We start from the raw sequence: 13,096 nt of genomic DNA on the forward strand, positions 1-13,096 counted from the left end.
AAGAACTTTAAGGAAAAGTGTAAATAATGTTGCTTCGTTGACTGCAGCCTGAGGCGTTGACTGCAGCCTGAGGCGTTGCCTGGAGCCCATCATGGGAGACGGCTCCCAAATGCCATCCCATGTACTGCGGGGGAATCCGGAGCGAGTCTCCCTTCACACTCTGCTTTCCCTTTGCCTAACAAGGGGATAATCTGTCACTGGCTCTGACTAAGCAGGGATTGTTTCCCGCTCTTGACAGGCCCTGATAAACTTTCCTCCTTTTTTCCCCTCACACATTGGCTGATAACATGGGTAGCTGTTTTTAGGAGAAAAGGGCTGTTTTCTGTCTCCTTGGTCTCCTGCTTGAAGTATGAAGACAGGTTGTTGTTGTTTGTTATCACCAAAGATGTCATGGGAATCTCTTACCCAACCTTTTTAACTCAGGTCCAGTTTTGTTCCAGCTTATTTTTTATATTGTTCTTTTAATTGTCAGAATGCGGAGAAAAAAGTTAAATTTTTAAATAGTTTAAAAAAAAAAAAAATGGAAAAAACCAAGCAAAAAACTTCACACATAAACAATGCAAACAGCCCAGACAGCCCATTAGAAACAGCTTGCTTTACTGCATTGGGAAAGTGTTTCATGGAGAAATCCTACTTGACTACTGCCACCATTTGCGGGACACGGTTTTGAATCATGCTGCTGATTGACAGAAGTAGGTGTGAAAAAAGATTTCAAAACAAGGGCTCTGACTTTCAAAAAATCTTGTCTGGATTAATATTTTGCTTCCTTTTTCTTTTTCCCTTCCTAAATGGGAAAGAAGGGCCAGTCCTAGTTTTGAATATCTGCAGCGATGAAAGGAATATCATTGTGGGTGTATAATGGCTTATCTTAGAGAGATAACACAGATGGCTTGGTCCTAGATGTATGTGCAACTCTATTTTTAGATCATTTAATTAGAAACAGGCATTCTCCATATAGAGTTCTTTTAGCTACTCACTGCAGCTTTCTGAAAGAGTTACAGCAGAGTATCTTTATGTGAGTAATGATAATGTGATTTATATCATTAATTTGTTTCCCAGAATTGCTTTCAGTTTAAGATGAACATTAGAAAAGATTTGTGGTTTGGTAGAAAGATCCACGTGCTGCATCAGCACTTTTTTTCTTTGAATATTTCTTTTCCATGGAAACTGTTATAAATTAAATACACAAAAGTGCAGATCAGGCTGTGGGAAGAACAGCAGCATTAAACTGGTAGAGGAGAAGAGTAATGAATAGCTTGTGACATAAATATTGATCAAAAGTACAAAAGTTAAATACTGTTGTATTTGATGGTTAAATAGGACCTATTGTTCTTCAACTCATTTCAAAGTGTTCCTCTGTTTTATTTTAATTTTATATGAAGTAAAAAAAAGCATGAAGTACTGTGTACTTGTAACCAGGGGAACGGTATTGCAATAGAATATATAGTAAAATAAATAATGTAGTGGCTATAAAAATGCCAAAGTATTAAAGTTATTTGTGTATAGATAATTGCCTCGCAATAATAGTCCCATTCTCCAATCCTTTGATCGTAAATACTCCTACTTAACAATTAGTCCCTGAGAAACCACGCTAGTCATTTAGCACAGCGTACTCTTTCTTTTCCATCTTGAAGATAAAACTGTCCTTTTATTTACCCCAGGAGTCGCTGCAATATCTGTTGGAATATCTCATTCAGAATCTGTCAGGAATTATTATTAAGCTAATGACTTTCTCGTTGAGGGCCATCTATGCAGTACATTGTGCAGAGCAGCAGCAAAAAAGATGAAACTGGTCACACTGTCTAATCGCACAAACACACAGATCTGCTCACCAGCAGCAATAAAATTACATTTACTGAGAAGAAAAAAATAGAAAAGTTACTTAGCTATAACCTGGTTTTACTTTAATACAGTTAGGGTGTATTTTTCCAAGGACATCTGATGATTTAGGTACTGCCTAAGAATGACAGTTCAAATTAATGGTAGGAACAATCCAATTTTAAAATCAGAGATGAAATCAAATCATATTTAAAGAATTTGGGTTTCCCTAAGTATAAATGTAGTGTTTTGTTTCTGGAGAGAACCTATCATTTACTGGGCAGATGGATTTTCTCCCCGCCCTTCCTGCCCCAAGTCAAAGCTATAAGAGACCAAGACCAGGATCTCATTGTGGTAGTACTATTTCAGCAATGCTGTTGCTTCTTTCTTGTTTAAAAAGATGCATATGCTCATGCAAACACTTTATATAGTGAAGCATATTTGAAAAATAAAATATATGTACTTAAGAGAAGTTACTGTGGAAATGCATGTATGTTTTTGCAACTGTACGATGCTGTTCATCTAGTTAGTGGTTGTTTTAACATTTCTCCTGGCATCTTTTGTTGAATTCAGAAAATTTAGATCATTTTCAGTTGGAATATTTTAATGGTGCCCAGTTACATTCTTTTATTAACTGGATATAATATTCTGTTGCTAATCCTGAACATGCTGCTAAAATTAGTGGCTACTATTTTGAGTACCCAGTTGTTGCGAGTCAGGACTACTGATGAGTATTGTAGTTGTGGGTGTGTGACAGCAAAATCAGGACCCTGAAGTGTTGTGCAATGTTGCTCTGTGCTTTCAAACTATAGCTGCCCATATTCGGTGCAGATGTGATTTCCGTCTTCACTGAAATTTTGCGTGCATTATAGAATGTGTTGATAGGTCATTATACGTTATAGCTCCAGTTCTCCTTCCACTTCTCTTTTTCATTTGTTCATCACTTTGCATTCTGTGTCGATTTTTTTTTTCTCCAGTGCTTGGTTTAAACCCAAGAGGGTTGAGTTCTATTTTTCTTAAATTTTTCTAAGGTTTGAACAAAATTGTTTCATTTTTATATTATTCAAGTGCAGGAAAAAGACTCTTTTCCCCGCATGTTTCCAGCTAAATATTTTTCTTCAAACTTGGCTTGAGACTTGCAAATCAAGCCAAGTTTGATGAGAGTTGGGTAAGTGATGTTTTAGTACACAGAACACTTTAGGGAAGATTTTTAGAAGACCATCTGTTTGGCTTCAGCTTTTATCCTCACACCCTGTTAGGGACACACACTGGTTAATCTGTGCCAGATCCCTGCATCACAGGAGCTGTAGGTCAGGTAATATTGGTTGTGTTAGACCGGAGCCTGAAGCACGTGCCTTCTCTTGGAGAGACAAGCGCTAGGCAGGAAGCGTTTCACATGGGCATTAAGGGTTTTTTGGCTCCATTTCTATGCTTAAAAGGTCGTAACGGTGGGGAAACACTGCCTGCCAGAGACTATCCAGGGCAGACATGAAATAGCTGTAATGCTGGGGGGGATCCCAGTGTGACATTGCCCTGAGCTGGCATTCCTTCTCCTGGAGTGACACACTCATTAATGAAGTTGGCTTTGCATCCAGGGTCTAGTCCAGAACTTAAAATGCATTAAGCTTCTGGGAAATTGAAAGCATTTTGTTCATATGATATGATCAATTATGCAAGTAAACGTAGAGTCCTCAGGTTGTGGCATCTGTCACTCAGGTGGGGGGTTTTTCTCTAGTCTTGGCTGTGCAGGATCTATAATGCCATTGCTGGCACCTGCAAGGACTCAGATATAATCATGAGGCTGATCAAGTGCTTTGAAAGATTTAATCCTCTGAGGTTTCTAAAAGCGTACGAGCAAGTTAGGTGCAACTCTCCTTCGTGGGTGATACTTTGCATCTTTTGATGCTTATGCACATACTTCTGGAGTTGTTATCTCTGTATCTGTCTGAGTGCAATATTAAACTGCTCCATACATAGGTGTATGCTCCAGTCAGGCTACGATTGCCATTCAGAAGGACAAATTTGAATGTAGCTGAACCTGGGCAGGTATTGAAGGACCTGTAGCCAGGCAGCATGGAGCTGAGCATGGTTTCTCAAGAGCCACATGAGAAGCTGGAAAGCCCTGCAATGCTTTAGGTTGCTTTGAGTTTGCAAGTTGCCAGTCCAGGTTGCTTTCAAATGATGCAGAGAATTTGGTTTTTAACATTAAATTTGGCTGATGTATAGAGGACAATGAGCAAATTTTGCTGTGCAACTTCTTAAAAATAATTAACTCTGAGAAAGTAGATGCACACAATATGCCTGTCAACAGATTAGACCCTTAATCCACTTCAATCACAGTGAGTCTCACCCGACTCTCTTAAAGTACTGCCACTGACCTCAATATGTAAAAAGTATATTGGAAAAGCAACCTCTCCCCTACCTTGCGGAGAGTTAGACCTCTCGTTCGGTGGCGGATGCTGGATGGCTTTCCACACACCAGGAGATTCGGATCCGTTGCTGTTGTGGTTAGAGACAAGCGAAGGAAAAGAAAGATGCCCATGGTGGGCAGAGAGGACGGGAAGACCTGCAGAGGGTTCCCTGATGAAGAACAGCTATGACTCCAACACCAATGACTTTTAAATCCAAATAAATCAGAAATTCATTTGCCCTTGGGGGATGGATTCAGAGAACATTAAAACTGCTTCACCAAGTTTAAGCTTTCAAGGCCAGATTCTGAGCTAGTGTGAATCAGTTTCCTTCCTTTGGCTGGGCTGGTATAAATCAGGTTTGCAAACCAAAATCTTAAAGAAGTGTTTTCAAAAAAGGAGAAAAGACAGATGAGAAGACGGAGTCCTTTTCTTGTAGCAACACTGTTTTTTTTCTTTCTTGGTGTTATGTTATACTTTGAATATAAACTCTAGCAATGAAATGCAAAGATAAAGATGAAGGCCAGCTATAAATATATACTTAGACCATATTTCTTCTGGTTTTTAAGTGTACGCTTGTCACAGCTCAAAAGATTCTGCATGTAAAGTGGCAGAAGATTACCATTTTTTACTGCTTAGCATGCATTGCATCTCATTGAGCTTGCAAAGAAGGAGCTTTTGCATTTCTGCCTGCCTCATTCACGACGTATTGTGTTATGGATTGCGTTCATAAACAAACGTCAGAATCTTGATTATCTGTATGTCATTCTGGACACTGATTACTTGAATCTTGATGTGAAATTTTCCACTATATGTAAAAGTATCAGGTGCTCTGACAGTTGTTAGTTATCTTTATGGTTCTCCAGATTTATCGAATGTATTGGCTATTACATTGATTCTTTTCACCTTTTTGCATTTTTTTCATGCCTTCACTATAAGGCCCTAATTCAACACCTACTGAAATAGGAATTTTTGCCATTGAAACAAAAAATCATTGGAAGGAACAAGAAATAACTTTAAATTTGTTAAAAAGTCACAGGAATAATGCTGGAGAATCAAGAACATATTCGAAGCTGCTGAGCAGGGATGAGCCTTACCCATTTGATCCTACGTTTATGCTCTTGCATTTCTGCATTTGCTGCATTTCTCTTGCAAACTGGCAGAATAGGCACAGTCTATCATAGTCCAGTCTATCATCTGGAGTTATGGTGTGCACACCAGCTTCAGTATTATTATGAAGTTATTGGTGCACCCATTAGAAAGACCCCAATTTAACAAGATCTCTGTGCCGGTTCACATTTCCTCTCTTTGCTGCACCTCTTGGTGTTCTTGTGTGACTCTCATATAGGGTTTGATGCATGGAGTACAGCTGAGAGGCCTGCTATGTCAGATAATTAATTTAGTGCTCAGTGTTTTCAAGAGCAAACCCATTCAAGTTTATTTCATAACTGGCATAGCCTTCGTGCAAGTGATAATTGTTTATATTCCCTTCAACAGAGCCTCCTGCTGTTCTTTTTCATTTGAAATAATTACCAAAGTTTAGACTTCCAGACAATTGTATTAAGGGGAATCATACAGTGCTGCTTAAACAAGTCTTTGAAGACTGAGAGGACAGCTTTCATAGCTCTTTTACATACTTGTTGTACATATCTTAAGAGAGAGAGGCATAAACAGAATTTATAGTCCTCTCCATATTTTTATGACTCATGAGTATCAAATATAAGAGGCAGAGCTGTGCATGCTGCTCAGGCTGTGTCATCAGCTGGGAATGTAGCTTGGCACAGACAGCCTCAGCGGTGTGAGAAACTGCACTAATCCTCGATAAAATTCTCTGGGAGATCTGCTCCTTGAGCCTTTAATTAGTAACCTGGTAGTCATTAATTTAATGGCCTAGTAAACAATCTGTTATTTTTTTGCTTTTTATTATACCTATACTCCTGCCTTGTAGGGCCACTGTGAGGGCTAATTAGTTCAAATATGCTCTATTATTTAATAACTCTTCTGCATTTGTTTAATTCAGAAATAGCATAATTTTTGCATGGAAGCTATTAGGAAAGGGAGTGTGTCACCTCCTCTGGTATTCAGGTGAGTTCTGTGACTAGGCTGGTAGGGCTGGATTGCTTCACTGGGTAAGCAAAAGCAGCTTAAAGCCATCCCTCTCACCTTATCTCGTGCAAGAGGAGGTCCTCACGGAGGAAAACGTATTCCCTTCTTCTCAGCCAGCCCCGTACCCACGTTTAACCAATCAATCAATCTGATAATTTCATTTATGAAATTTTTTAGAAATGTCTGTAGGTGTATCCTGGTTCTAGGGACTTGCTGGATCTTACATAGCAGCTACAGGCTTGAGAAATTCCTGGAGTTGGGACCACCAATAAAAACTTTGTGTTGGTGATTGAGTAGGGGAAATTCTTTTCCCTGTCTGCACTGAATCAGTGCCCTAGTTTCAACTAGATATACTAGTATTCATTTCCTGCCTGAAACGCTTGGGCATACTGGGAAGTGTTAAGCAATTGGGATTCATCCCAGAAAACAGTCCATTTCATTTTTAGCTTAAGTGATACAGTGTGTTAAGTTTTGTAAAGTTTTGTGCGATAGTTCACGCACAACATAAAGAGCAGATGCACCAGACATCCCCCCCCCCGCCCCCTTAGCATCTCGGAGCCCTCAACAGGGTGAAAGTCCCTTTCATGAGCTTGTATCACGCTGAGCTGTTGGGAGGAATTTTGTCATACTTGGCCAGTAAAGATCGCCAGTGATATAATAGTCCTGGGCGAGCTCTGTCTGCCCGTACCACCCAGCCTCCCTCTGCCAGCAATTGTATACGATGGGACTCTGCAGAAGTGCTTTGTTGCATTTGCTGCCTGCGACCCACCAGCTATGAGGTAGTGTCTCAGATTTGAGCTTGAGGAATCCATTCCTGTGTTCCTCTGTAAGGTGATGGGGCTGAAGCGATGTTCTTTAACGTGGGTTTTCAGACTGGCATTTAAAAAAAAACCCAAACAAACAGATCATACTTTCCGTAATAAAATGGAAGAAAATATTTTGATCTTAATGATGCAGTTAATGCTAGCAACCCTTTAACGTGGTGTTACAATGTAAAACTAAGTTCTTGCAATTATGTGGCATTATGCTGGGTTTGTAAAGTGCTTGTACTGAGGCATTTTCATATTGAATTAATTTAGCTTATACTTGGCTATTTCATGACTCTTGCAACAGATCTTGCGAGCGTAAGGTATGAATTTCAGTGTTGGATTAAAATAATACTTTGCTTTCCAGCTATGAACATGTGATCATTTTTTTACAGGCAAAAGGAGGATCTCCCTTGTTCTTAATTCGTATTGTGATTGCCTTGAGTCAAACTGAACACAACGCAATTCCTACAGCAGGCTCTCTCCCGCTGTATGCTCTTGGTATATGGAGTGTTCAGCTCCTGCAAGGAGGCGTTTGAGGGCTTGCAGGTAACAGCAGAAGAACTTGGGGCCTTTCCAAGGACAAAAGTCCTCTGAGCACGGGAAGACCATGGCAACTAAGAGCTGCTGACATATGCTGTGATGAAGAGCCTTATCTCAGGAAGCCATAGTAAATTGAATTGTACTCAGTGTATATTTTAGTGATGAAGAGGTAAATTCAGCTGGTCGATCCACTGAGTCCTATTGTTAACAAGCCTGATGCCTTTGTTGTTGAATTATAATTCTATTTCAATATGATTTACTCAAACGCCTGTTGATTTACCTCTTCTATAGGAATATTTCTCATTTCTCAGAATTGTAATGAGAAATCATAGAGGTTATATGCAGTTTAAAGCTTGATAAGAAAAAAATAACTAGGATTGATTTAATAAGCCTTTTTTAAATGCAGTAGTAATATCTTGACAATAAAAGCATTTCAAAGGGTTGCTATTTTTCTAGAAATAAAATGACTGCTAAAAAACCTGCCAATTGTTTTTGAAAAGCTTGTGTAGATGAGGTAAAAATGATCTGTATCATTTTGATATCATAGCGGAAAGTTTGTGTTCAATTTCTATCTTGAGGAAATTGTGTGTCCCTTTTGTGCACTGTCTTTCCTCAAGGACACAGTTTTAAAGTATAATTGAGCTTTCGAAGCTTAATTTAACAAAATGATTGCAATTTACGGCATTGTAGACACGGTGGAGTGATGAAGCTTGGTGAGACTGGAGGCGAAATGCGTTTGGTGATAATTTGTGCGATGCATTTCCATTTGTGTGATGCCTGTGTGTGGTGGGGGTGCTGCCAGAGTCTGCAGGCATTTTACTGGACTTGATCTCATCCCTGGCCTGCAAGGATGTGCTCGTGATATTTCTGGTCAGTGTAACGATAAATCTGCTGGCGATACTGGTTGCACTGAAGTATGTGTTTCCTCACCCTGATACAGCAGTTAGACACACACGGTCGCTTTCACGGGGCCACTGAATCCGAGGAGGGGTCTTGTCGCCTCTCGTTGCTCCTCAGCAAACCAGAGTGCATTAAGCTCCATTTGGATCTCCAGCTCTGACTTTGTCATTGCCTTTTCATCCTCTGCCCCAAGTCCCACGATGCTAATATGTTGTTTCCTCTGAAGTTTGAATCACTGTCAGGAAATGAAGTGCTCTTAGGTCCTGCCCTCATTCCTTTGCCCTTACTGTGTCTCCTGCCTTAGGATCAACTTTACTTTGCTTCTACTGAATGAACTTGTTCCCTCTTCCTCTTCTGGCCATCTCCCTCCACCGGGAGCTACTGGGCGGTTTCTTGGCAGGGTTCATCTCCTTATTTGCTCCTTCTCTCTCCACTGACCACATCCTTTGAGGAGCGCTTCAGCAGTCCTGCATGGAAACGGTCTTTTTGGGGTGAACCTGCCAAACCCTTCCCAGCCAGTCGTCACTGTCTGGAGTGATTCTGAGGTGGCAGCATTTTACATTGTGTGTTTAAAATGAAGCCTATAGATAATTTTAAATACTCAGGAGAATTGTATTTGTTACCTGAGGCCACTTAAATGGGCACAGGAGCAAAGGTTTTTAGTCAAAGCTGCTGCCTAGCTAGGGGAGGATCAGATCCTCATTGAGATGCCTAATTTTTGCACGCTGGTGGATGCTGTTTTCCAGCACACTTCATTTGTGTGAGTGATAGAGATGGCAGGCTCCTTCGGGCAGCAATCTTGGATGAAATCCTGCACTGGTGTCTCTCAGATGACATTATTTACTTTAGTTTCACCCATTCCATCATCTTTCCCTAGATGTTTTCACATTAAGTACATCTTGTACTGAAAAAGAAATGCTGCTGAAGGAGATCTGCTTCAACTCCTGGCAAATGACGATGAGAGAAAAGCTCTTAGATGTGTTAATCTAAACAGCCATAGTATCCCTGCCCCAAAAAGGACCATTTCCTTGGCAGGTACTGAATCTGCCTTTTTCAAAGGAGAAGGGAGTTTCTGGAAAGGAATCTGTTGCGGGAAAAGCCAGTACGAGGAACTGTGTAATTTTGTCCTCAAAACAACTTCTAGCTTATTACTGTTTTAACATTGCACACTCCCTTCTGCCTACGCTGACATGGTCAGGGTGCGTTTTCAGCAGCAGAAGAAAAAGTGGTATCCCTAAATCGAGAATCTCCAACAGAAACTGCCTTTCTCTTGGTTTCAACAGACAGAAACATTGTTTAAACCAGACTTTTTTTGGCATTTACTGGCATTACTAAGAAAGAGTTGGCAAGGAAAGCTGGCAGAAGGAGATGAGTTGGATAAGCTTTAAAGATTTTTTTTTTTCTATAAAATGAATATCCAGAAGCAGTGTAAATGTATTTTTTCAGTTTAAAAAGTGTATAGAAAGACAACATATACACATTTTTGACTGAAATAGCATCTAAGCTGGCTGTGCCCTCCAAATTCTTTTCCCTCAATTAAAAAGGTGGGGGAAAAAAAAGAAAAGACAAAACAAAACAACACCTCAGGAAATCCCTAGAATGTTTATTCGGGAACAGACCAGCCTGTTACAGTCATTAGCTTGCAAAGGTATTTCTGTTACAGTCAGAGGGCAAAGTGAATTTTAACCTTTTATTGCCAAGAGATGTCATGTTGGTTAGTGAAGTAGCTATCGAGATACATTGAGGCATGTAAATTACTGTGAATAAGTGAGTAGCATACGTAAAAAACAAAACCAAACCCCAAAAGTACACCCTGCAGAGAGAAATTAAAATCCATTTAAAAGCCCATAATTAAACATAAAGTACTATATTTCATACTTTATTGAGTTTCTATTTATTACTCTAGCATTTCTGGTTGTAAAAGGCTTCAATTGCAACAAGAAGATATTTCAAAATATTGACCTCCTGTTTTCATTGCAAGTTTAGTGCAGAATTGCTTACTGCTATGGTATGTTGATTATAAAGGAAAAAAAGGGAATAGGGCTGGACTGGTTTAAACTGTGATCTGTGGGAGCCGTGCAGACCGAAGTGGTTGTTTCCCAGGATCCCCATAGGAGGGAGAGAGGAAAGGAAACCGCTACTCTACGGAGACCAAGCATCAAGAGCCTGGGAACACTGCAAGTCACAGAGGGCAAATTTAAGATATGGATAGAAACAGTAGGGGGTTTTCAAACCTAAATTGTTTGCTTTGTGCAGTCAAACATCTCCCCTTCTATTGTCTTGCTCTTTTCCATCTAGAAAATGGGAATAAAGTTTAATCCAAGCCATGGGACATCAATTTGATTTTGGTAATGGCCTTTTCAGATTAGAAGCGTTATTTGTATTCGTACTCTCGCTGTACGACTTTTAGGGAGCAAGGATTTGCTGTTCTGGGGGAAAGAGGGATGTCTTGCATGTGTGGATAAATCACACATGTGTTGTCAGAACAAGGGAACAAATATTTTCAAGATTTTAGTTCTCAAAGAATTAAAGAGGAGGAGTGTTTGTAATGCTGTGTACAGGATTTTCACTGTTACAATCTTGGAGGCAATTTAAGAGCAGCTTGTAAGTACTATGAACAACATTAATTGAGATTTTTATAGTGTATGATGAGCCATATAAATCAGTCCAAGTTTAGCATGATCACCTGTCTTTGAGGGAGATTAACATTGACGTCAAAACACTTTATTTTAAGGAACATTTTGAGAAATAATATTTTAGGCTATTAGGTATTTTTCTTTCGTGTGTACATTTTTACTGCTCTCAAATATGCAATTTAATCATCAAGCATCAATTTAGTTTTAAAATTGAATTTGTTAGTTTTAACACACTTCCATATGTCTTTTATTAACTAATTTAAAAAGAAATCTCTATGTGTAGAATTGAAATCAACTCTAATTTCAGCTTTCACAGAACTAGTATTTAGGAATTTCTCCAAACCTGTGTGTTTGAGATGGGGAGAATGACAGCTCGATTTAAGCCATGTCTTTAGAAGAGATTCCTGAGGCCTCCCCGCCACACTGCTGAACTTCCCAGTAGGTGTATCTGTATCTATATCGATATAGTAGGTATATTGATGTCTATATTGCTATCTAGATCATCTATGTCTATACATACATACAGATACTCTGTTTCCAACCTTGTCTCAGTATTTAGCTTTTCAATCATGGTTTGAACATTTTTTGCAACAGTATGTGAGGAAAAAATGGCTGAATAAGGTTACAGCAAGATTGTGTGTTGAAATCAAATCATAAAATCAAGTAGTTGAGAGGGAAGATATATATACCATTAAGTGAAATTCCTATCAATGTTTCTGCTTTGCTAGGACATGTTATTAGGAAGGAATTACATTTAGAAGCAGGGAGCTTATCAGTGTGTCCTTGTAACATACTTGCCAATGTCATGAACTTCATATACGTAGCTAGAGTTGTTCTAATTTTAGGACTGGGTAGTGAAAAAAAAAGCATATTTTAAAACAGTATTCAGTCACTGAAAGTGTGGATATTGTCTGTGTCATCATTGAAGAGCTTAAAAATTGCAACAGGATCAGCTGCTACAGACATTTTGGCTGAAGTATATGAAATAAGTGTCTTGTGGGGCTCCCCCATTATTGTGTGTTAGAGCTGAACAATATTTCCTATAATTCTAATAATTTTGGGCAGGTAACAAAAGGAGATGGAGTATTCTTTTTTTTGCACAGAAATATCAAAAAATTCTTCACAGCCTTCATTACTAAACAATTTAGGTGAAGAGTCCAGTCTCTGCTTAAAGTCTTCAAAGACAATGTTGGTTTGTTTTTCCAGCAAAATCTTTACCTTTCTCAGTGAAAGATGAATTAATGTACCACTGTAAAACACAAAGCTGTGTCTCACCAAGGTGTATTACTTAAGCTGAATGTGAATTCTGACATTAGCCATCACAATCAAGCTAAATGATTTGGAAATACCATGGTATGCTTTGTTTTTTCAGCAGCCACCGTGCCATTTTACAGTTTTACATTCTATATTTTTATATTATATGCATATATTTCCTTGTCATAGCGGTGAGAGTTTCAAAGTTCCTCAAGAGCAATAGTGAAATTACTCTCATGATCTGTTCTCTTGTGTGCTGTCTGGCACCTGACAGTCTACCGTGAGCTAGTGAGAAATTTATTCAGCATAAAATAAAGTCATATGGCAGTTTATTGCTGTCTTTACCTACCCCACAAAATAATTCCTCTGCATCTTTCAGAATGTGCAAATTTGCTTCTTCAATTTTAGGGAGCTGTATCTTGTCTGTTAATGCAATGTCACCGTCACATCCTTGATACATGGAAAGGAAATAACTTATTTAGCCTAAGGTAAAGTTTGTATGTGCAAGGTATTCTTATCTGTGAATTCTGATTTGCAAACTAAAATTGGATTGAGTTGTTTTGGGGGGGCAGTCGATATACCTTCTTTATCAAATGTATCACGAAATTTAGGTTTCTTTAAAAAC

The 13,096-nt window shown here is 39.1% G+C and overlaps 1 protein-coding gene across 1 annotated transcript in view; it reads left to right on the top strand.

Annotated features, from left to right (window-relative positions):
* The window catches only part of ADAM12 (ADAM metallopeptidase domain 12), a 188,163-nt gene that overhangs the window by 18,904 nt on the left and 156,163 nt on the right, over positions 1-13,096 (top strand).

Source organism: Gymnogyps californianus, chromosome 6 (assembly GCF_018139145.2).
Source record: "Gymnogyps californianus isolate 813 chromosome 6, ASM1813914v2, whole genome shotgun sequence".
NCBI lineage: Eukaryota > Metazoa > Chordata > Aves > Accipitriformes > Cathartidae > Gymnogyps > Gymnogyps californianus.